The sequence below is a fragment of the Halichoerus grypus genome, chromosome 1, assembly GCF_964656455.1.
Source record: "Halichoerus grypus chromosome 1, mHalGry1.hap1.1, whole genome shotgun sequence".
NCBI classification, from domain to species: Eukaryota; Metazoa; Chordata; class Mammalia; order Carnivora; family Phocidae; genus Halichoerus; species Halichoerus grypus.
The window spans coordinates 98,951,313-98,978,179 of NC_135712.1; positions in this window are offsets into that span (position 1 = coordinate 98,951,313).

Genomic DNA, 26,867 nt, shown 5'->3' on the forward strand with positions numbered 1-26,867 from the left:
AGTCAACAAAACCAAAAGACACCCGACAGAATGGGAGAAGATATTTGCAAATGACATATCAGATAAAGGGCTAGTATCCAAAATCTATAAAGAACTTATTAAATTCAACACCCAAAGAACAAATGATCCAATCAAGAAATGGGCAGAAGACATGAACAGACATTTCTGCAAAGAGGACATCCAAATGGACAACAGACACATGAAAAAGTGCTCAACATCATTCGGCATCAGGGAAATCCAAATCAAAACCCCAATGAGATACCACCTCACACCAGTCAGAATGGCTAAAATTAACAAGTCAGGAAATGACAGATGTTGGCGGGGATGCGGAGAAAGGGGAACCCTCCTACACTGTTGGTGGGAATGCAAGCTGGTGCAGTCACCCTGGAAAACAGTATGGAGGTTCCTCAAAAAGTTGAAAATAGAGCTACCATATGACTCAGCAATTGCACTACTGGGTATTTACCCCAAAGATACAAACGTAGGGATCCAAAGGGGTATGTGCACCCCTATGTTTATAGCAGCAATGTCCACAATACCAAACTATGGAAAAAGCCAAGATATCCATCAACAGATGAATGGATAAAGAAGAAAGGATAAATGGATAAAGAAGAAGTGGTATATATATATATATATATGTATACACGATGGAATATTATGCATCCATCAAAAGGAATGAAATCTTGCCATTTGCAATGACGTGGATGGTACTGGAGGGTATTATGCTGAGCGAAATAAGTCAATCAGAGAAAGACATGTATCATATGACCTCACTGATATGAGGAATTCTTAATATCAGGAAACAAAATGAGGGTTGCTGGAGCGGTGGGGAGTGGGAGGGATGGGGTGGCTGGATGATAGACATTGGGGAAGGTATGTGCTATGGTAAGCGCTGTGAATTGTGTAAGACTGTTGAATCACAGACCTGTACCTCTGAAACAAATAATACATTATATGTTAAAAAAAAAAAAAGAAGAAAAAGAAGATAGCAGGATGGGAAGAATGAAGGGGGGGAAATCGGAGGTGGAGACAAACCATGAGAGACTATGGACTCTGAGAAACAAACCGAGGGTTCTAGAGGGGGGGGGGGGGTGGGGTAGCCTGGTGATGGGTATTAAAGAGGGCATTTACTGCATGGAGCACTAGGTGTTATATGCAAACAATGAATCATGGAACACTACATCAAAAACTAATGATGTAATGTACGGTGGTTAACACAACATAATAATAAAAAATAAAATAAAAAAAAGAATCCTTACTCATCTACAGTTGACTCTCTTGGATTATAAGATTTAAGGAATCATTTTCAGCAACAAATTTGTATTGACTCCAGAAGTTCCTGCTAGGATGCTGAAACTCTAGTCATGAGAGAGTATTATAATCTCAATAATTTATCTCTTGTCCAACATTAAATGAATAGTCAAAAAAAAACCACCCTCATGACCAATTTCAAGCATATCAACCAGTTACTGCTGAACTGCATTAGACAAGTCTTGCAATCCTTTCAACATGTATTCTTTTCCTCCTTATGGCACAAAGCAAAAACTATTTGGGATCTGATCATTGTCTTGTAGACAATGAGGGGAAATGATGATGCATCTTGAAGTAACATACAAATCATTGCATGAAATAGTAAATACACATGCATATCCCAGTATACATGAATATTTAGCATTTGATAAAAATGACATCTCAAATTACTGGTGCAAAACTGGATTCAGAAATGGAAATTTAAATCAAAATTTAATCCATATCTGATATACACCAAAAAAAATCTACATAGATTGGAAATTTAAATATAACAAATAAAATTAAACAATTTCTGGAAAAAAAACACTGGGGAGAGACTTTCTATGTATGATTTAAATTTTTGATGCATTAAAGGAAAAGAGTAATAACTATGAGTGAACTAAAATAACTTGACAAGACACATGAAGAATCAAAAGGCAGATGATAAAGTGGAATATGCTATTTATAACATATCACAGACAAAGTGTTAATATGCTCAAGGCTTAAAAGCCTAAGAAAAAGAGGTCAAAAACCTGGTCATAAAAATGATGTGAAATTAGTCTAAAACATATATGAATAAATAAATTTAACCATAACTGACATGCAAAATAAAATGACAAAAAGATTATATTTCTCACCAATTAGGCAAAAATTCAAAGTATTACAATATACACTTTTGCAAGACTGTAGATAAAAGACATTCACATGCATTGCTGAAGAGAATAAAAAAGATACAAACTCATTTTTTTTTTTTAATAGAAATAAGCCAGATACTGCTTTCTATTATACATTGCTAAGTGAAAAAGGTATTGGAAAAGATTTGCTACAGTAAGCCGTTCTTTGTGTTAAAAAAAAAAAAAGGCAAAAAAGATATGGTAGTTAAAAAAAATGCATGCATTTGCTTATGTTTATATAGTAAGAATAATTAGAAACTGATGAATATATTTACCTATGGGGGTGTGTGGGGCTAGGTTGAAGGAAAGAGACAATAGATATTACTTGAAGTTGACTTGTTACTGTCATTTTGATTTTTGGAATCAAGTGGTTTACATATTTAAATGAAGTAATCAACAAGGATGGACAAAAAAAAAGGTAAAACCTCATATTGATTACAAAAACGAGAATGTTTTACACCTAAAACTAATGTAACATTGTGTGTCAACTATACTCATATTAAACAAATTTTAATATAATTTTATGTAAAATTTTAACATAATTACACAGTTTTAAAAAAGAACATTTTAAGAAATTAAATAACTTTCTAACAGCACTTTAACACTATATTCTTAGCAGGATATATTCTGAGAGGAAAAATTAAAATACTGCAAAGATATTTCAAAAATTAATCAGTAACTTTGTTTTTGATTCCAGTAGTGTAGCAATTATAAGAATAGTTCTTGCTTATTCTAGGATTGATCAAATGAGTAATATATTAATGTACATACTGTTTCACCCTGGGAGAAACAAGATAAAAAATATGAAATGGAAAAACAACAAAAAAGCCCTTATATTTTTGGATTGGAATAAGAGGTATTAACTCACAAAGACAATACAATGCAATCTATATCCTAATAGCAATGAAAATACTACCAGCAGTAATGACACATCTAAATTAGTACAGGGGATGTATAAAGGGTATATGGAGTATTTCATTGTGCCAATTAAAAAAATGGGGAGGTGTCTACAGAACACAAGAGCTAGCATGAAGTGTTTCCCATTGGCCAAAATTCCTAATACAGGTAAAGCATGTATGAATGTTCATTTTATTGTCCATGAAAATTGTTTTCAAAGTAAAAATGTTGAAAACTATAAGATTCCTTATTATGTGACATTCATTGATAGAAGTAATGATGGGTCACTATCTTTGCATAGTATAACAAAAATGTATATTATTCTATTTTTACGGTATTTCTGTCTTTACATGTCTTCCCTTTGCTAATTCACAAATTCTGATAAAATTTTTGGTTCTAAAATTTCATTTTTGCTCCAGTGGTTAGCTTTATACTTTTATAAAATGTTATAAATACTTGTAATGCATTTAATCTTTACTTAAATCTCTCATTGATTTTTATGATATATTATACTTTCTTCTTTTAACTAGGCAAAAATAATTTGAGGCTATTTTGCTCCCCTATTATCTCTTCTTCCTCTTTCTCTTTTTAGTTGTCTTATCTCTACTTTGTAAAAATATGTGGTATTTCCATATTAATCATCTATACATTTATCCAGTTTCATTTTTGTCTTTAATTAAAACAAATATATTCATGCTCACTGTTACATATTTTCCTGAATTTTTCCCAGCCACTAATGGGTTGCTTAAAGCATATCTTCTAATATATTAATCTGAAAGGGCTCATAACTATAGCTCCCCCTATGTAATTTGTGTGTATCTGTGTATGTGTTTAAAGACTATTTCTTAGAGCAATTTTAAATTCACAATAAAACTCAGAGGAAGGTACAGAGATTTCCTATATATCCCCTGCCCCTACATATGCACAGCCTCCTCTATCATCAACATCATTCACCACCAGAATGATGTGTCAGTTACCAAGGATGAACCTACATTTACACATCACAATCAACCAAGGTCCATAGTTTATTTTAGGGTTCAGTTTTAGTGTCATACATTCCATGAGTTTAGACAAATTTATAATTATGTATCTATCTATATCTATATCTATATCTATATATTTAAAAGTTATATATATATATATATCTTCAAAAGTGATACATATATATATACACACACACATATATATCAAAAGATATATATTTATATCTTCACTACTTTAATATGATACAGAGTAGTTTCATTTCCCTAAACATCCTCTATGCTCCACTTATTCATTTTACCCACCCCTACCTACCCTTGATAACACCTAAAATTTTTACCATCTCCTTTGTTTTGCCTTTTCCAGTATGTCCTATAGTTGGAATAAAACAGTATGTAGCCTTTTTGGATTGGCTTCTTTTACTTAGTAATATTCATTTAAGATTCCTCCATGTCTTTTTATTTATTTTTAGGGCTGAATAATATTCCATTGTCTGGATGTACCACTGTAAATTTATCCATTCACCTCCTGAAATACAACTTGGTTGCATCCATATTTTGGCAATTATGAATAAAGTTGCTATAAATATAAACATCCATCTTTAGGTTTCTGTGTGGACATGTTTTCAATTCCACTGGGCAAATAGGAAGGAGTGTGATTGCTGGATTATGTTGTGAAAGTATGTTTAGTTTTGTAAAAAACCACCAAGCTATCTTCCAAAATGGTTGTACCATTTTGTATTCCACCATTCCCTGATTCTCCACATCCTTGCTAACATTTAGTATTGTCAGTATTTCAGATTTTGGCCATTCTAATAGGTGTATAGTGGTACCCATTGTTGTTTTAGATTGCATATCCCTAATGTGGAGTATCTTTTCACATGCTTATTTGCCTCTGTATATCTTCTTTGGTATATAGTGTGTTCAGGTCTTTGGCCAATTTTTAACTTTTTTTCCTTATAGTTAAGTTTTAAGAGTTCTTTGTATTTTGGATACCGTGCCTTTATCAGGTAAGTTTTTTTGAAAACATGTCCTCCCAGTCTGGGGTGTGACTTCTAATTCTCTTATTGTCTTTGCAGAACAAAAGTTTATAATTTTAATGAAGTTCAGTTTATCACCTAACTTTTTTTTTTCATGGAGTGTGTCTTTGATGTGTCTATATGATGTGTTTGTTGTGTTTATAAAGGTGTTACCATAGGATTTTTGATATGATTTTTCCTAGGAGTTTTATAGTTTTGTATTTTACATATAGGTTGTGATCCATTTTGCATTAATTTTTGTGAAGGTATATATGGTCTGCGTCTAGATCAATTATTTTGCGTGCAGATATCCAGTTGTTCCAGGACCACTTGTCAAAGAGACTATCATTGCTCCATTGTATTGCCTTTGCTCTTTTGTCAGAGATAAGTTGGCTATACTTACGTGGATCTATTTCTAGCTCTCTACTCTGTTCCATAGATCTATTTGTCTTTCCTTTTGTCAATGCCACACTATCTTGATTACTATGGCTTAATAGTAAGTTTTGAAGGCTGGCAGTGTCATTCTTCCAATTTTGTTTTTCCCTTTCAATATTGTATTGGCTATTCTGGATCTTTTGCCTAACCATATAAATTTTAGAATCTGTTGATATTCATAAAATAACTTGCTGGAATTTTTACTGGAATGGCACTAATCTATGGATCAAGTTGGGAAGAACTGACATTTTGTCAATATTTAATCTTCCTATCCATGAACATGGAATGTCTCTCCATTTTTTTAGTTCTTTGATTTTGTTTATCAGAGTTTTGTAGTTATCTTCATAGAGAATTTGTAAATATTATGTTAGATTTATATTTAAGTATTTCATTTTTTGGATGCTAATATAAGTAGTATTTTTAATTTTTTAATTCCATTTGTTCATTGTTGGTTTATAGGAAATCAATGTACTTTTGCATATTAACCTTGTATCCTTCAACCTTGCTATAATCTTTTACTAGTTCTAGAAGTTTTTTTGTCCATTCTTTTGGATTTTCTACATAGACAATCATGCTATCTGCATAAAAAATTTATATTTTAGGGCGCCTGGGTGGCTCAGTTGGTTAAGCGACTGCCTTCGGCTCAGGTCATGATCCTGGAGTCCTGGGATCGAGTCCCGCATCAGGCTCCCTGCTCAGCAGGGAGTCTGCTTCTCCCTCTGACCCTCCTCCCTCTCATGCTCTCTGTCTCTCATTCTCTCTCTCGCAAATAAATAAAAATCTTAAAAAAAAAAAATTAAAAATTTATATTTTACCTACAACCAATGTATCTTTTATTTCCATTTCTTGCCTTCTTGTATTAGCAAAGACTTCCAGTATAATGTTGAATAGGATTGGTAAGAAGGGACATCCTTGCCTCTACCTGATTTTAATGGGAAAAGTTTGAGTTTCCCATCATAGATTTTCTGTAGTCTTTGTCATGCTGAGAAAGTTCCCTTCTATTTCTAATTTACTGAGAATTTCTATCATGAATGGGTATTGGATTTTGTCAAACGCTTTTTTTTTTTTTTGCATCTACTGATAGGATAATGTAATTTTTCTTTTTAACCTGTTGATGTGATGGATTGCATTAATTAATTTTCAAATGTTAGAACAGTCTTAATACCTGGGATAAATATATTGGATCAATTAAGAATAAAAAAATCCAGTTTTTATTTTACTGTCATTTATTCCTTCTTTGACACTCTTCCTTTCTTTATGTAGACCTGAGTTTCTGACTTATATATTTTTTTTGTCTCTCTAAAGAACTTTTAACATGTCTTGCAAGTGAGATCTATTGACAACAAAGTTCCTCAATTATCTTTGTCTGAGAAAATCTTCATTTATCTTTCATTTTTGAGGGTACAGATTTCTAGGTCAGCAGATTTTTCACTTAACACTTACTATTTTACTTCACTCTCTTCTTGCTTGCATGGTTTCTGAGGAGAAATTCTAAGTAATTCTTATGTTTGTTAGGTTTGGTGTGTGACATTAATTTGAGGAAGTTCTCAATCTTTATTGTTTCAAATATTTCTTCTGTTCCTTTCTCTTTCTTCTCCTTCTGATATTCCATTATGTAGATGTTATACCTTCTTGTCCCACAGTCCTTGGATAGTCTGTTCTGATTTTTTCAGTCTCTGTTCCCTTGCTTTTTGGTTTTTAAGGATTCCGTGAATACATCCCCTAGCTCTGAGAGTCTTTCTTCAGCCATGTCCAGTCTACTAATAAACCCATTAAAGGCATTCTCCATTTCTGTTATAGTGTCTTTTATCTCTAGCATTTCTTTTTGTTTCTTTCTTAGGATATTCATCTCTCTCCTTACATTGCCTATCTGCTCTTCTATGCTGTCTACATTATCCGTTAGAACTCTTAGCATATTAATCATAGTTATTTTAAATACCTGGTATGATCATTCCAACATCACTGTCATGCCTACCATAAGATTGTTGTGAGGGCTGAATAAATTAAATCAGAACAAGTTAATTATCTCGATAAATGTAAAATAAATGGTAGCCATTATAATTACAATATTCACCTTAGTGTAAAAATTTGACCTAATCCCCATGTCTTATCTAGTGGCTCCTTCAAAAGCAGTTAATTATACATATAGCCACTCACATGATTTTAGGCTATTACCAAATAAAAATGTATTTTTTCCCCTGACTCCTCATGGGGTAAAAAATATAGTAAGGTCAAGCTCTCTACATATATACATAAAATTATTAGGAAGGAAGAATTAAAACTGTCATTATGCCCATTTGTATGTGACAAAATCCAAAGAATTGCAAAGTACCACTGGAATTAATAAGTGAATTTACTAAGATCACTAGATACATCAATATAAAAATATTATATTTCTATATAACTGCATCAAAATTTTTGAAAACGACACTAGAATGATTAAGTTATAATATCGCTAAAATAATTATGCATATTACTTTACATAGCTATAACATATATGCATAATAAAATATAATTATACATAACTGTAACTATGCATAAAAGGCTAGGCAAATATGAATAAGGTCTATACAGAAACACTCTGAAAGACAGATATATAGTAAAAAGACCTGAATAAAGAGAAGGCCAGAATTTTGGTGAATTGGAAAACTCAATATTGTTTAAAAAAAAAAAAAAGGAAAAGAAAAAAGTAAATTTGCAATTTATCAATTATTTTTTGCTTTGCTATTGACATTGACAATCTAATTCAAAGATTTTTATAACAATCTAAAAGAGAAATGATAGCCAAGGAAAAAATGAAGAAAATAAATAAAGTTGAAGGATTACACTATTAAATATTGAGACATTATGAAGTTACAGTAATTAAGGTAATGTAGAATTGGCACAAGGACAGAAAGGTAGATCACAGTAATTACATTAAACGTTCAGACATCAACCTTAAATATGTGGACACATGAGTTATGCCAATGTGGTATAAACAGTAAAGAGTAAAGGACTGGATTTTAGATAAATGGTGCCAAGCCAATGGGGTATTTTATGAAAAACAGTGTAACTTGGAGCTGATTTCACATCATACATAAGAAATGAAATCCATTGGATTGTAAATTTATATATAATAGATTAAAAAAAACTTCTGGAAGATGAAATTGAGAATGTTTTTGTGACATTGAAATAGATTAATTTTTTTTAACAGAACAAAAAACACTAACCATAAAGAAAATGCTAATAATTTATTTGACAAATTACAGGACTGTTTATTTTAAAAAGCAAACAAAAAAGAAAAAGAAAAAGTGACATTAAGAAAGTGAAAATTAAAAACATAATATGGAAGAATGTATTTTTAATAAATACAATAAAGGATTAATATCTATAAATATTAAAATGCTAACAAATCAATAGGCAAAAACCTACTGTTCGATACAAAATATGGGGAACACCTAAATAGGTACTTCACATTATAGGATATACAAGTGCCCAATAAGCTTATAAAAATTTGTTCAACTCTGATAGCATCAGTAAAATGCAAATTAAAACCACAGTGAGATGTTATGACATCCCACCAGAGTTCATAAAATTAAAAGACAGGTAGTAAGTTTCAAAAGGATGTTGGGTAAATGCTACTGTCATAGATTTCTGGTGGGAGTGTACATGAATGCAAATATTTTGAAAAATGCTTTGACATGATTTACTATTTGTAGAAAAGCAGATCCTTTGACACAACAATTCTATTACCAGGTACATAATGAACAGGACTAGGGGAGCATGCAGATGTTTACTAAAAGATATGTATAAGAATGCCCATAGCAATGTAATAACCCACAAAAAAAACATCCATCCAGAGTACAAATAGACAGACAAATTGAGATATAAGAATAAAATGGACAAGCAACAACATGAATGGATACTGAAATCATAACATTGAACAAAATTTGCTAAATATGAAGAATACACATTGCTTGATTTCATTCATATAAAGTTCAAATATAGACAAAGCACCTTTGATATTGTATGCCAGGACAATGGCTGACTTTGTGAAGAGAAAGAAATGCAATGACTAAGAATGAGGCATTGGGTGGGGGTTCTTAAATGTTGGTAGTGTTCTATATTTTTATCTATTTGGTGGCTAAAATGGTGTGTTCACATTGTTATAATTCACCAGACTGTACTTATGAATTGTGTACCTTCTGTATTTTTCTTATATTTCAAAATAATATTTATTTTGTCAACATCTAGTTGACTACTAGTCAACATCTAATTTTTTTTTTATTTGAGTATAGTTGACACATAATGTTACATTAGTTTCAGGTGTACAACACAGTGATTCAACTTTTAGGTTATGTTATGCTCACCACAAGTGTAGCTACCATCTGTCACCAAAGGAAGATGTGGTATGTATATACATATATACATACATACACACATACACATATTGCAGTGTGTGTATATATATGTGTGTGTGTGTGTGTGTGTGTAATGGAACATTACACAGTTATAAAAAAAGGGTGAGATGCATTAAATGTAATGGAGGGTATTAGATGGTTTTGCAACACTGTTTTCTATTGCTGGCTTTGAAATTATACATTCTATTAGCATTATTTCAATGTTTTTATTTAAATAATTATAATGTTTTTAAATAAAGCATAAAGGTTCTATTGTATAATCTCTTGGAAAAACAAAACAAAAGAGTTTAAGACAAGTTACTTCATACTCACCAACTCTCATTTAGATGTTGTTAAATATTTATAGATCTGATTCTGCTTCTTTTTGTTTGCTTTTTAGATTCCACATATAAATGACATCATATGGTATTTGTCTTGCTCAGTCTAACTTATTTCACTTAGTATAATACCTTCTAGGTCCTCCACAATGTTGCAAATGTACCATACTAATGCAAAATGTTAGTAATAGGGAAAACTGCGTGGGGAGAAGAGGTAAGGGAATGAATGAAAGTTCTGTGCTTTCAGTTCAATTTATTTCTGTAAAACTAAAACTACTGTAAAAATAATAGAGTCTATAAATTTAAAAAAATCATATAAACAAGATGCATATCATAGAAAACAAATCAAGTGTAACTGCATAAATATCAGACAAATGGGAGGCGCGTGGGTGGCTCAGTCGGTTAAGCGTCTGCCTTCAGCTCAGGTCATGATCTCAAGGTCTTGGGATTGAGACCCGCATCGGGCTCCCAGCTCAGTGGGGAGCCTGCTTCTCCCTCTCCCTCTGCCTGCTGCTCCCCCTGCTTGTGCTTTCTCTCTCTCTTGCTATCTCTCTGTCAAATAATTAAAATCTTTAAAAAAAAATCAGACAAAATGGGATTTTAAAACACAGGCATTTTTAGGGGATAGAAAGATTGATTACATAATGAGAAAATTTTAATTTACTTTCTACAATTACCTGTCCTTAAGGAATTGCCTCAAAACCCATAGCATAAACACTGTCATATTACACAATGACTTTATATATCCACCATTTTAAAGATAGATTAAAAATAGGTTTTTAATTTGTTTATAAAACTACAAGCAAAAAACTAATATACAGTGAAGATTTAAAGAACACATATAGAGGTATAATTTTTAAAAATATGTAGATTCTGGGGAACCTGGGTGGCTCAGTTGATTGTCTGCCTTCAGCTCAGGTCATGAACCCAAGGTCCTGGGATCAAGCCCAGCATTGGGCTCCCTGTTCAGTGGGGAGTCTGCTTCTCCCTCTCCCTCTGCTGCTCCCCCTGCTTGTGCTTGCTCTCTCCCTCTCTCTGTGTCAAATAATAAATAAAATCTTTTAAAAAAATGTAGATTCTGGCACAACCAAATTAAAGAAAATCTATGACTCAAAAGCCACACAGAACATTTTAACAAAAGACAAGACCATCAAACAAGGCTCTAAATTTTCAAATACCCAGTATTATGTAGATGATGTTCTATGACCAAAGAACAATTATATTTGTAATAAATTAGAAATATATTACCTATTTGTCAGAGGTTAATAAAGGCATTTCTAACTCATGAGTATAACACAAAATATGATTGAAATTTTAAAGTTCAATCATGAAAATACTAGGCCAAAATAAATATTAGGAAAATAAAAATTGGATTAAATTATAACAGAGATTTAAGTTATAATAAAAGAATGCTATAAATACTCTTATGTCTATATATTTGAAAGGTTAATCTAAATTGATAGGTTCCTGGGGAAAATTGTAGCAATATTAACTCAAGCAGAAATACAAAGCTTGATTTTCCTTATAACCTTAAACAGAAAAATCAGCAGTTTTAAATGTTCCCACAAAGAACCCCAGGTTAAACAGCTTCTCAGGTAAATTCCTGTGACTATTCAAAGAAATCAAATCATCGGATTCAAATATAAATTATTCAGCATATTCTAAAAAGAGGAGTATTTTCTCTATCTCCTTCATGAGGCGAAATAATTGTGATATCACTACCACATTATTATAAGATGAGAAAGAAAAATTGCAGGCCTTAGAGATATTTTTAAAATATTAATATAATACAGGGTGCCTTGTGGCTCAGTCAGTTGAACGGCCAACTCTTGATTTTGGCTCAGGTCATGATCTCAGGGTCTTGGGATCAAGCCCTGCATTGGGCTCCATGCTCAACAGGGAATCTGCTTGAGATTTTCTCCCTGCCCTCTGCCCCGCCCTTGCTTGTGTGCACCCTCTCTCGCTCTCTCTAAATAAATAAATAAATCTTTAAAAAATAAAATATTAGGGGCACCTGGGTGGCTCAGTTGGTTAAGCGACTGCCTTCGGCTCAGGTCATGATCCCAGGGTTCTGGGATCGAGCCCCGCATCGGGCTCCCTGCTCGACGGGAAGCCTGTTTCTCCCTCTCCCACTCCCCCTGCTTGTGTTCCCTCTCTCGCTGTCTCTCTCTCTATCAAATAAATAAATAAAATCTTTTAAAAAAATAAAATAAAATAAAATATTAATATAATATTAACTAAATACATAGCTAGATAGCTAGATAGCTAAAGCTTATATATATTAAGATACAATAGCTAGATAGCTAAAGATTATATATATTTCGCTCTATAAAAATATAACCAATTTGAGTTTATTCTGGTAGTGGCCTAAAATGAGAGCATCTTATAAATTTTATTTGGTTCTTCAACAGATAAATGAAAAATAATGTAAACATTTAAAAATAATGGAGGAAATTTATTTGCTAACATTCATCTCGGAAACCATTTGGAAAATGAAGAATAAAAGAAAACTTGTGAACATGATAAAGGGTACCTTTAAAACAAATTGATAGCAAATATCATTCTTAAAGGTGGAATATTAGAAGCATTCCCTTTGAAATTAGGAACAAGATTTCCCTTTGAGGTTGTACACTGGAAACTAGTCAGTCACTATACAAGAATAAACTCCACAAAGCCTAGAAAGGAAAATTCAGAATGGCCAGTATTCTCTGACTATATAATTGCATATACAAGCTGAAATAATCTAAAGATTAATGTACAAAACAACTGACTTTGGAATTAAACCCAAAATAGTTAAAACTGTAATTGAAAATGGCAATACTTACAATAATGTCAAAAGTTAAGGTACTTAGTAATATATAAGGAAATGTTTATGTCCTTATTAGAAAAAAAAATGTATCATTAAAATCAGTAAAAAAAAAAAAAAAAGGCCTAAATAATGAGACACATAGTGTTTGTGAATTTTTTCCCACATAATTATTTTACAAATTCATTGTGATTCCAAGTAAAACCTCAAATCTCAACAGACTTTTTTTTTTTTTTTTTTTTAACTTAACAATGGGGGCGCCTGGGTGGCTCAGTCGTTAGGCGTCTGCCTTCGGCTCAGGTCATGGTCCCAGGGTCCTGGGATCAAGCCCCGCATCGGTCTCCCTGCTCAGTGGGGAGTCTGCTTCTCCCTCTCCCACTCCTCCTGCTTGTGTTCCCTCTCTTGCTGTGTCTCTCTGTCAAATAAATAAATAAAATCTTTAAACTTAACAATGGATTATTAAATGTATGTGAAAAAAGAAAAGGACAAAAAGATAAATGAGTACTTCTGAGAAAAACAACGCTTGGCTGGATGTGGGGGGGGACAATTTCTACCTGTTATAATTCTTACCTGTTACTAGGCTAAAAGTAATTAAGACCATGTGGTATTAGCCAAGGATAGGCAACTGATCATGAGAACTAACAACCCAGGAAAAACTCAGAAAATTGGTTTATGATTAAGATGGCAATGCAGATCACAGTGAAAAGGAGAGACTAACAGATAAATGCTCTGAGACAACTGGTTATCCATGTGGAAAAGTAAAACTGGAGACCTACCTCCCACTGTACATAAATATTAATTTTCAATGTAATACAATAAAAGGCAATTTAAAAAAATTAAAATAATATATAACACAACTTTAAAAGAATATATATAAAATAATATATAACACAACTTTAAAAATAATTGAACAGCAAAAACAGTGTTTTTTAAGAACTCCCCCAAAGCTCTAATCATAAAGAAAAAGACTGAATTATTCAAGCTAATTGAAACGAAAAACCACTTGTGATTAAAACACACTTTAAAGAGAATGAAAAGACAATCCACATGTTGAGAGAAGATATTTGCAGTATACATAACTAACATTAGTCCAGCACACACAGCTTATTATTAGATTCTAATATATCTACAAAGAAATAACAACCAAATAGAAAAAGAGGTAAATAACACGAACAGGAATTTTACAGAGAGTTAGGAAAAGTACCCGCATGAAAAAATATTCAGCTACATTGGTAATCATAGAAATGCAAATTTAGAGCACAGTTAGATAACACTATATATATCCACTAGATTGGTCAGAATTTAAGTTTAATAATGATACATGTTGGTGAGGATGTTGGTCAACTTTTATACATGATAGTGAGAATGCTAAATTGATATAGCAACTTTAAAAAATGTGGTCACGGGGCGCCTGGGTGGCTCAGTCAGTTAAGCGGCTGCCTTCGACTCAGGTCATGATCCCAGGGCCCTGGGATCGAGCCCCGCGTCAGGCTCCCTGCTCAGTGGAGAGTCTGCTTCTCCCCCTCTCTCTGCCTACTTGTGCTCTCTCTCTGTCAAATAAATAAATAAAATCTTAAAAAAAAAAAAAATGTGGTCACTTAAACTATGCCTCCAGCAATTCTATTCCTGTCTACATAATCTAGGGAAATCAATGTACATTTGCTCCAGGAAACCTGTATAGTAATGCTTATAACAGCAAAATATGAAAAAAAAAAATTCAATAACTAGTAAATAAAAAAAATAATACTATAATCAGTAACACTGTGTAGTCCATAGATCTGTGGCAGTATATCATAGAATCAAAACGCCCAAGGTAAAATTGTAAGCCACAAATACTATGTAAATTATGATATCATTTACAAAATTTTAAAAACAGGAAAACCAAACAGTATATTGCACAATGATATAATTACATATTATTTTTATAATTTATAAAAGAATAAAAAGCACAAAATTTAGTAAATCTTTGATCAACAAAGTCAGGAAAATAGAATAAGGATAAAACAGGTTCAAGTTATTTATGGTGTTAGCCTTTTGAATTTCAGTGGTTCATTCATGTGTTCCTTTTTTTGTTTCTTTCGTCCTTTGTGTTATACTTCGTAACTTACAAATATGTTACTATCTTTTGAATGTATCAATAGTATCAAATAAATGCATATGAATTTTAAATTTCAGTTAAGAATATTGTCTTTGAAAGATTTCTGGAACATTAGAAAGGATCAGACAAATATGCAAAAGCCTACAGTGTACAGTAAAAAGTGATTAATGCCACAAAAAAGTAGCAAAGATTTTTCTGTAAAATCTAAGATAAGAGGAAGTTCATATCAGCCAGAATATCTATTTGGAAGAAGCAGGAACATCACAGTGGTCTTGAAAAATACATGTGATTTGCATATTAGAAAATGGGAGTGTCAAATGTTATGTGTTGCAGTTGCAGAAGTGTCTTAACGGTGTATTTTGGCTCATCCTATACATCATTTATTGGACCATGCTGTAGATTGTGTTATAATTTTAAAAGGTACAGATTAATTAAATAAAAAGTCAGAAATACCATATAATCCAATAATTTCACTACTGGGTATTTACCCAGAAAAGCAGAAACACTAAATTAAAAGATATATGCACCTTCAGCATTATTTACAATAGCCAAGATATGAGGGCAACCTATGTGTCCATCAGTATATAATGAATAAGGAAAATATGGTACGGTACACAATACACACACACACACACACACACACACTGGGATATTACATAGCCATAAAAATAATGAAATCTTGCCATTTGCAATAACATGGATGGACCTAGAGCATATTATGCTAAGTGAAATGAGTCAGACTGAGAAAGAGAAATACTATAATCCCAGTAATAAATGGAATATTAAAAAGTGAATAAAAAGCAATTAGAATCAGAACTATAAATACAGAGAATAAACTGATGGTTGCCAGAAGGGAGGGTGGTGGAGGGTTAGGCAAAATGGGCAAAGAGGAGAAAGATACAGGCCTTCAGTTATGGAATGATTAAGTCACAGGAATAAAAAGCAAGAGTACAATAAATACAGTCAATGATATTGTAATAATGACATAATGGGACAGATGTAGCTATACTTGTGGTGAACACAACATGATGTATAAACTTGCCAAATCACTAAGCTGTACACATGAAACTAATGTAACATTGTGTGTCAGCTATACTCAAAACAAAATAAATAAGAAAATGAATCCATAAATAGGTACAGAATTAATGAAATTGGAAACTGATTGGATATTTTTATGAAAATTTATTACTTTGAGAAAAAGTCTTTTTTTTCTTATTCAACATTTAAAAAATATTTCCATAAAGAAGGAATACGCAGATGAATAAATTAATGAAAATTGACTGAAATTTTCAAAAATTATTATTGAATCAAAGATGAAGGTTTCATTCCTATAATTTATTTTCCTCTTCCTAAAATGTATTTTTTTTACATTTATCAGTTTATTAAAGGATATGATAAAAGATATGGACAGCCAGATGAAGAGAAACACAGGGCAAGATATGGGGAAAGGACATGGACCTCCAGGTGTGCCAGTCTCTTCAAATCTCTATGTGTTCACCATCCTGGAAGCTCTCTAAACCTAGTCTTTTTATTTTTTATTTTTTATTATTATGTTCAATTAGCCAACATATAGTACATCATTAGTTTTTGATGCAGTGTTTAACGATTCATTAGTTGTGTATAACACCCAGTGCTCATCACCATACGTGCCTTCCTTAATACCCATCACCCGGTTCCCCCATCCCCTCACCCTCTCCCTTCTATAACCCTCAGTTTGTATTTTTTAAACCACTAAATCCTATTTGTTCATTATAGCTATTTAGCGGTCTCAGATTTGGTGTGCACTTTGAAACACTACCTTTAACCTCTTCATCACTAGCTCAATGAACCACAGACATCTTAAAAATGTACTTCTTAGATGGCAAGTCTACTCTCATGGGCTTAGTACAAAGTAATTATAGTACACTGCATTAGGTATTTCTGTTAAGTGTTACTTTCTAGAAAATCTACACATATTATTCACAAGATGACATTTATAAAAAAATGTCTTACTGAAATTCAATTTCATCTATTCTCATCAATTGATTTTAAAAGATTTCAAGAGGGGCACCAGGCTGGCTCAGTCAGTAGAGCATGAAACTCTTGATCTCAGGGTTATGAGTTCAAGCCCCATGTTGGGTGTAGAGCTTACTTAACAAAAACAAAACAAAACTTTAAAAATATATATAAAAGATTTCAAGATAAATCATATTATTCTTTAAAATAATTATGGCCTATTATAAATTTGAAATACAGATTAATGACACTATTATTTTCAAATAATTTAAAATAAACTCTAATGAGGTTTTGTTTTAATTCATCTGGTATATGTGTTTCATTAAAGTTAATCTGGAAGGCAGTATTATTAATTAAACATTCTAGCCACATATTCTATTTCTTTTGTGAAAATAACGTAACTTTACAGCTAAGAAATAACTTTAATAACTTAAGATAAGCCTATATTTCTATAATGATAGAGCCAGTCAGATTATGTCTTTTATTTTATGAAATCATACAACTAGTAATTCCATTTCTTTTATGCTTAAACTCATAGGCACTTGATTTTCCCTAATATTTGTTAGAGAAGAATTTTGCAAACTCCTACAAAACCATTTCATTATCAGTGGTGAAAACTTCATAATAGCTAAGATGTGTTTATAAATTACTTTCTTGAAAATCCAAATGTGCTTTTTCAGATTCAAGATGAGCTTTTTCCTCTCATTGATTTAAAACTTTTGAATGCCATGTCTCATTTTGGAAAGGTGCCACTTATCACATATAGCATACCTCAGTAAACTACCTATACTTATAACACTATTTTATCCCCTTTAAAAAATTTAGTGATAAGTAGAAATCTCCTTTGCAATGTTCACTAGGAATAATTCATTTAAAGTGTGATTTAGATTCTTTAATTGAGCATGTGTGTGATGCTTCAATACTCCATCGATCCTTCTTAGTGTTTTTAGGAAACACTCTATACAGTGAACCGACCCCCCTTTTTTTCTTTTAGTCAGTTTTAGGACATAGTGTTTTAGCCTATTTTTATCTTATTATGAAATATATTTGAAATAGTTATCTCTAGTCTGGTGCTTGTGATTTAGATCCATTGTAGAATAATTTGTTACCATATTATTGACAAGAGAATGGGTATCCACTTCATCTTCAACCACATTCTCCTCAAGCAGAGCAAACCACTCTCCTCTCAATTTTATTTCAATTGTCATCTTAGTGTTTACTGAGAGGTTTTTGTTTGTTGGTTGGTTAGTTGGTTAGTTGGTTTTGCGGGAGGTGTTCTGCTGTCATGGCTTTGATATCATTGGAACTGCTATAATCCACATGTCTATTTCTGAGAGAAAAGTAAATGACGATACCAGTGGATTAAATATTTACAACATGCCTAATGTCTCTTGCATGTTCTACTTTTTTCTCCCTAAGATTTTATCAACTTCATGCATAGTATATGCTTTGCTAACTTTTAATATTTACTCTTTATTGTCTTTCTCCTCTTGCCATCTCTCTGTCCTGTTCTTTCATTATGTAAGATGGAAGGGATCTTCTTTTACTTTGCTCATAGATGTGTCCCATGCATACAGATGGGTAGAGGTTGAATAAATATGTGATGAATTAATGCAGCAATGCTTGGGGAAAAGGACTCTACTCTCAGCTGATATATTCAGACTTTCATTATCTTAAATGTCATCAAAACCTATTAGTATATTTGAATATAAATTTATGCACATACTTTGGAGGAGAGATGGGTAATATATTTCAAAGAAAAAGTTCTTGGCATCTTTTCTCTTACATTAATTAAACAAATAGAAATATTCTCATCAAAAGAGAAACTGAGATTTCACTTTATTTGCAAGTGGCATATCTATGCTTCTCCATTGTTCTTTCTTCTTCTTCTTCTTTTTTCCTTTTCTTTAAAGGCACTAAAATGCTGAGATATGTATTATTCACCAAACTCAAGACATATTCCAGGTAATCTTAAACGTTCTCTCCACACCGAATAGAATGTTACACTCTCAATAGATTTTATAGTTTTCAATTTTCCTTCATAAGTCCTAAGTAATCTCCATTTCTCAAAGCTTAATGCATTTCCATGTATGCCATGTGTAAACTCAATTTCTCTTTCTTCAAAATTGCTGAAGTCTACTTAAGTCCCAATATCTTTGCAACTGCTGGAAATTTTTCTTCAATCTTACTATCATTTTAAGCTCACAATTTCAACCCTGAAAGGATAATATGTTTTAGCCAAAATATGCTGCGGCTCCTGTCACTGTTGTAATTCTGCTTCAGTCTGTTTGTTCCCCTATTTATTTCTGTTTTAATTTTATCAGCTATATAAAGTGGATAAAAGGTCATAGAGAAAACCTTTAAAATTTGTTAATATCTAAAACTACTCTCCACCGATAGTCTTTGATAAAGCATGCTATCCCTTAATTCTTATGTTTTAGTTTAATTGAGGAAATAAGCCAGATAAGGGAAGAATGCTGAGGGATAAAAACAATAGAAACTTTAGATTTTCATTGTCTCATATACAAAGAAACAATAATTTTAACCCATATATTAAGCAGAGTTATCATTTCAAATAGATTTTAGTAGGCATAAGAAGAAAAGTGCCATCTTTTGTTTTGCTACCTGGTCCTCTCAGCTAAACTATGAGGTACTCTTAATGAATACGATAAATACTTCAGGGAATATTCTACATAGAATTAAGTAAAAGAGTTGTTTATAGTACTTAAGTTATATAAAAAACAGTGATTAATCCCTACCGTATTGATGCTAATTTTCAGTAGGGTTGAATGAAAGCCAAATTTTCCAAGATAAACAACTGTGTGAACTGAAATTCTCAGTTGGTAATTCGTAGTTCTGGAGAAAAGCACAGGGCACATTTAAGACCCCTACTTGTCTTCAGAAGCAGAACACTTCAAATTTGAGCACTAACATCTCAATGGGAAATTAGTGTAGTAACTGAAGGGAGTTTAATATAAAAATTTCACAGGAAACTGATGTTTCTTAGAACCTCTAGTTTTATTAATGTCACTGTATCGTCTAACCTAATATATATGAAATGGAACATCTACAAAGAGAAGGTAGTTGTAGTTATAAAACTGTATTACTTAACACTATGTTTCACTATTGTACAAGTAATGAATATTCAACTTGAAGGGTTGAAAAAAAGAATTTTTTTTTCTTCTTACATAAAAAAATGTCTGTTCAAGTAGATGGTCCAGTGCTGGGTGGGAGGCTTTGTAATGTTGCAAATATTGGAGCGTCCTAAACCTTTTTGCTCTAATATTTTTAACTGTGCCATTTATTTCTATGGTGTTATAAAGGTTCCTGCAGCTTCAGGATTCTGATTTCAAAAGGTAAAATGTAAGATGTTTAAAAAAAGAACATTATTAGGCTTTTTCTTTGAGAAAATTAAAAAAACAAAATTATATGATAGCAGTAAGAATGATATCTTGGAAATCCCATACAAAATTACTTTATAACCTACTGACTAGTATTGGGTCACATAATCACCACCAGGTGCAAGAGATTATAGGGAAATGAAGAATGATAAATGTGAGAAGAGATGTGGGCTAGGCCACCAGCAGTGTTTGCCCTAAAGGGTATCTTCTTTTTATTGATAAGAAAGTGTATTTTCAAATATCAGAAATTAAGGTTGATATATAGCTACTACATCTATTTTATTGATTACATTTAGGGTTTTTTACCCTTGCTTGTTCGCTGTTATTGTTCACTTCATTTTTCTTGCACTGATTCTCCTAGTATTAGTATATTTCTACATATGTTACACTGCATCTTTTGTAGCTTTTCCTTCATAGAGATAAATTCTGGGTAATTCAGTCCATAAATATTGATGGGCATTAATTTTCATTGTGAATTATGACTTTTAGCATTAAAATGTACTCTTCTTTTAACATTTAATACTTTTTGACTTGAATTATACTTTTATTTATTTATTTTTAAAGATTGTATTTATTTATTTATTTTAGAGAGAGAGAGAAGAGAGAACATGGGAGGGGGGGCGGTGTAGGCACAGAGGGAGGGGGACAAACAGACTCCACGCTGAGCACAGAGCCCGACCGGGGCTGTATCTCACAACCCTGAGATCATGACCTGAGCTGAAATCAAGAGTTAGACGCTAAACTGCCAGAGCCACCACTGGAACAAAAGTACAAGCCTATACTTTATTTTAAATATCAAGTTCAGTAGCCCTACTTTTTTCTGGTTTCCATCTTTCAGATATACCTTTGGCTACTCTTCAACTTTAGCATTTCTGATTTTTTTTTAATTTTAATTTTTTTTATTATGTTAATCACCATACATTACATCAGCATTTCTGATTCTTTTTGAATAGGTTTGCCTCTTTTATACAGATTATTTACATTTTCCTTTATGAACCCAATTAAAAATTGCTTTTTTAAATTACATTTTGGTATTCTTTTTTTAAAAGATTTTATTTATTCATTTGAGAGAGACAGACAGAGAGAGAGAATGAACAGGGGAGAGAGGCAGAGGCAGAGGGAGAAGCAGACTCCCTGATGAGCTGGGAGCCTGATGTGGGGCTCGATCCCAGGACAGATCAGGACCTGAACTGAAGGCAGATGCTTAACCATCTGAGCCACCCAGGCGCTCCTAAAAATTGTTTGAAAAGTTTTTAGTTGTGACCTATGGAAATTCATATTTTTTGATATGACTGATAAATTTGGTCTCCATCATATTATTTCATAATTATATATAATATAGTATATGCGCCTTGTTTCTTTCTTTACCAGATGTGTATTAAAATAAGGATATTTAAGAAGGCTTGTACTTTTGTTCCAGTGGTTACCTTTGTAAATATACTTTAAGACACGAAGTTCTCTGTTATGTTTTTAACTATTTTATCATTTTTAAATGGTGCATTATTATTATTATTTTTTTAAGTAGGTTCCATGCCCAGCATGGAGACCAATACAGGGCTTGAACTCATGACTCTGAGATCAAGACCTGAGCTGAGATCAAGAGTTGGTCACCTAACTGACTGAGCCACCCAGGCACCCCTAAATGATACATTTTAAATCTCACCTACTTCGTATACAAAAATCCATGAAATTACTCTTCCCTGTTTTCCTCTCCATTACCCTTGTTTTTTAGTTACATTATTTTGTCATAGCATATGCATTTGTGCTTTAGTCCTACACCCTCATAACCATCTTTTATTTAGTCTGAGATATACTAATACATAAATATTAAGTGCTCACAATTGTTCTTTTGCCAAAGTTTTCCTGTTCCTCTCTTGTTGGGTAAAGAGCAACCTGCAGTAGATTTCTCAAGAAAGTTTTATGGGTACAGAATTCCTTACGTTCTTATATGTTTACTGTCATTCTGATTATTTTATTCTTGTATGTTATTTGATTTTTGACTAGAGTTTGAGAATTGTCTTTCTTTATCTTAAAATCTAGTATTTTCTTTTTTTTTTTCCCCTAGGTTATATACTGCAGATGATTGTTCTAGGATAATATTCCCAGGTGACTCCTGGGTCTTTTCAATATCAAGATTCAAGTCTTTCATTCCTGGAAGGTTTTTTTGGATTATAGTTTCAGACATTAGTTCTGTTCTATTGGTTAGATTTTGCTCCTCCTCCTTTATACAAATATTATTCCCTCTTTTTCTGTTTTCCTTTTTACGTAATTTTCAGAAATGTTTAACACTTTTTTTTTTTAAATCTCACTTTATTCTCTTTCTCTTTTACTTTTATCCAATACCCTTCATCAAATTTTAATTTCTCCTTAATCACCTTACAATTTTCTATTTCTGAGTTGTTTATCTTTTTCATTATTGTCTGAGTTTAATAAGCTTTCATTTTGGTGTGTGTATATTTTGATCATTTCTGTTCTGAGTTTAAAATAATGCTGTAAGAGTGTGTTTTTCATATCTACAAATTCTGGCTTGAGTATACTCAGTGTAAATAGATAGTAAGTAGATAGTAAAAAGATTGTAGATAACAATCTTACAGAGTTTTTCTGTTTCATTATAGATTTTGGCAAAAAATTTTTCATCAGATTATGTTGACCTCATATTCTGATTTTTATAAGAAATATGTGTAGATTATTTTTTTCAATTTTTGGTCCATTCTTAGGATTTGTGGTGATTTATAATATTCTTATTTCAATATTAACTTCTTTTCATCAGTGTAGCAAAATATAGATTCTTATTGGATTTTTCTTTTTGGTAGTGAAGGGAAGCATTTTGTTCCCTAAAAATTTTCATTTTCTTTGATCTTACTGGACCCTAAATTTTCTCCATTTTACATTTTTATGCAAATGCCAAATATAAAATGGCATTACTCTTCCAATTATATATTATATATGTAATATATATCCTCTAGAATCTATGCCTTTAAATTACTGTGACATCAAATCATAAAATTCTCTTCCAATCACTCTTTCTCAATAGCAGCACTGTTGCCAAACAATAGCATTGTATAATTCTTTGTTGTAGGGAACTGCCTTGTAAACTGTAGGATGTCAGCATCTCTAGTGATTACCCAGTAGATACCAATAAGACCACTTATCCAGTGTGACAACTAAAAATGTCTCCAGAAATTTACCCAGGGGGTAAGCTGTTAAAGTTCTGGATTACCAGGAAACTTTATTTCTGTGGTGTTGGTTGTGATCACTCCTCTCTCATTTGTGATTTAATTTATTTGGTTCCTTTCTCTTTTCATTTTGAGAAGTCTGGCTAGGGGTTAATCAATTTTATTAATTCTTTCAAAGAACCAGCTCCTAGTTTTATTGATATGTTCTACTATTTTTTGTTTATTTTTATATCACTTATTTCTGCACTGATCTTTATTATTTCTCTTCTGCTGGCTTTAGGCCTCATTTGTTGTTCTTTTTCTAGCTCCTTTATGTGTAAGTTTAGGTTGTGTATTTGAGATTTTTCTTGCTTCTTGAGGTAGGCCAATTGCTATGTATTTCCTTTTATGACTGCTTTTGCTGCATCCCAAAGGTTTTGGACCCTTGTGTTTTCATTTTCATTTGTTTCCATGTATTTTTTTTTATTTCTTCTTTAATTTCCTGGTTAACCCATTCATTCTTTATTAGGATGTTCTTTAATCTCCTTGCATTTGTGGTCTTTCCAAATCTTTTCTCATGGTTGACTTTAAGTTTTATAGTGTTGTGGTCAGAAAATATGCATGGTGTGGTCTCAATCTGTTTGTATTTGTTGAGGCCTGATTTGTGATCCAGTATGTGATCTGTTCTGGAGAATGTTCCATGTGTGCACAAAGAATGTGTATTCTGCTGTTTTAGGATGAAATGTTCTGAATATATCTGTGAAGTCCATCTGATCCAGTGTGTCATTCAAAGCCATCGTTTCCTTGTTCATTTTCTGCTTAGATGATCTGTCCATTGCTGTAAGTGGGGTATTAAAGTCCCCTACTATTGTATTATTATCAGTGAGTGTGTGTGTGTGGGGGCTTTGTGATGGTCTTCTGGGGGAGGAGCCCACTGTTTTGGTTCTTAGGCACACTTGCCTTAGTAAAGAAAACCTGCAGAATGCAGGGGGCAGGGCTTGATGTAGGTGGTCCAGGCCTCCACTGTGGGCACTGTGCTGCTCACAGAAGTCAGTCTGTGCTGATGAGCCTGGAAGAAAAATGGTGCCTGCCTTCTCCTTCATCCCTAGTGAGGGAAGTTCATGCCCACCACCATCTGGGAACCCCTCATAGATGAGCATGTGTCTCAGGTGTCCTTCAGATTTCTGCCTTCATCCTGTCTGTGTCTGGGCCAACAGCATGTCCAGCAGCACAGTGCACCTGTGTTTTATCTCAGGAATGCTGGCTGAGTTTGAAAACTCCGAACTTTAGGGACCCAGCATGTTGCGGACCCATGCTGATCCTCTGAGGGAGGGTCTCACCACACAAGGGGCTGGTGCCAGTTTGTCCCAGAAGGGCAATTGCACCAATGTTCAGGAACTTGGAGTTTAAAGTATAACAAAAGTATAACAAAAGCTGGCATCCAGGTTAGCTGCCCACAGTCGGTGTCTCTGCCCCTATGTTAAGGAATAGGGGTGCTCAATGGCACCTGCTGGCTCTTTTGTTCCCTGAAAGGCATTGCCACTTCTCTCAAATGCACTCCAAGGAGAACTGTCTCTCCCAGTGTGACCCAGGGAATCCTCAATTGTGCTGTCTGCTTCTGGGCTTCTGCCCTCCTCCTCCACAGGAGCAGTGCTGTGCTCACCAGGCTTCACACCGGCCACAGTGTGGCTTTCTAAAACTTCAGTCTTTGAGCTCCACTGGTTGCAAGAACTCACAATAATGGCAGGGGGGAAATTAGAGGGGAAGACGAACCATGAGAGACCATGGACTCTGAGAAACAAACTGAGGGTTCTAGAGGGGAGGGGAGTGGGGGGACGGGTTTGCCTGGTGATGGGTATTAAAGAGGGCACGTTCTGCGTGGAGCACTGGGTGTTATATGCAAACAATGAATCATGGAACACTACATAGAAGACTAATGATGTAATGTATGGTGATTAACATAACATAATTAAAAAAAAAGAACTCACAATAATTAGCCCCTCTCATTTTCCCAGTCAATGGTTTTGGGGAATTGTTTTTCTTGTGTCATCCCCTGTGTGCTCCTCACTCTCTCTCTTTCTCTCTCCTTACCAGGAAACTTTAGAGAATATTTTACACTTAGGGTGAACTTACTCTTAGAAACTGGGTTTTAGATAAACTTGGATTCCCTTCACTCTTTTCTATAAGATTTTTTTAATTAGGCTGACTTTGCGTATCACACAAGTTTGCTATGGGGTTGAGTATAAAAGATTGTTCATTGGGATTTGATATTTCTTTTTTGTTATTTGGGTTATTTTGAATTTGGGCAGTCTTCATCTTCAGGTTGTGTGGACAGTATACTTTTGTGCAGTTTTATTCCCTCTTCTTATTTTGCAATGTTTGGAGGAAATATTACAAGACTTAGTTTTTTTTCTTCCGTATAAATGTGAAAATGGAATGTTTATATGTACTATCGATAGGAAAGCTATATTATTAGAAAATATACAAATTGGTGTGCCTGGGTGGCTCAGTCAGTTAAGCATCTGCTTTTGGCTCAGGTCATGATCCCAGGGTCCTGGGATCTAGCCCTCCATTAGGCTCACTGCTCAGTGGGGAGTCTGCTTCTCCCTCTGCTCCTCCCCCCACTCATGCTCTCTCTCTCTAATAAGTAAATAAAATTTTTTTAAAAAAATATACAAATCATTAGAGTTGATGAATAACTTCCTTGTTTCAAGGGAATGTTATTTTTTTATTGATAGATTTCCATATATAAATGTGGAAATTGGAGTTCCACATATACCTCAGGAATAATGACAAATTTTGAGTGGTAGAACAGTAATAAAAACATTGATGCATTATCATAATAGTTAGGCAGACTAACTTTATGGTGAGGAAATTTCTCAAAATAAAATTCTTGCTACTGCAAAGCTTCTGGATTTTCCGGGCTCTAAGAAATGCTTGATCATTTAACATAGCATGGTTTCTAGCAAGTGTCCTTTATCTTAGTTACAAATGATGGCTTTCATGTTTTTTTGTTTTGTTTTGTTTTGCTTTGTTTTGTTTTGTAAATAGGACAGTTTCACCAGTTTACAAATTAATTGCTTAGAATTCATAACTGGGAGAGAAAAATGCCTCTTAATTTTCCTCCCAATCAGTCATCAAGTGTTTATTGACTAACCACATACGTATATTATGTTATGGT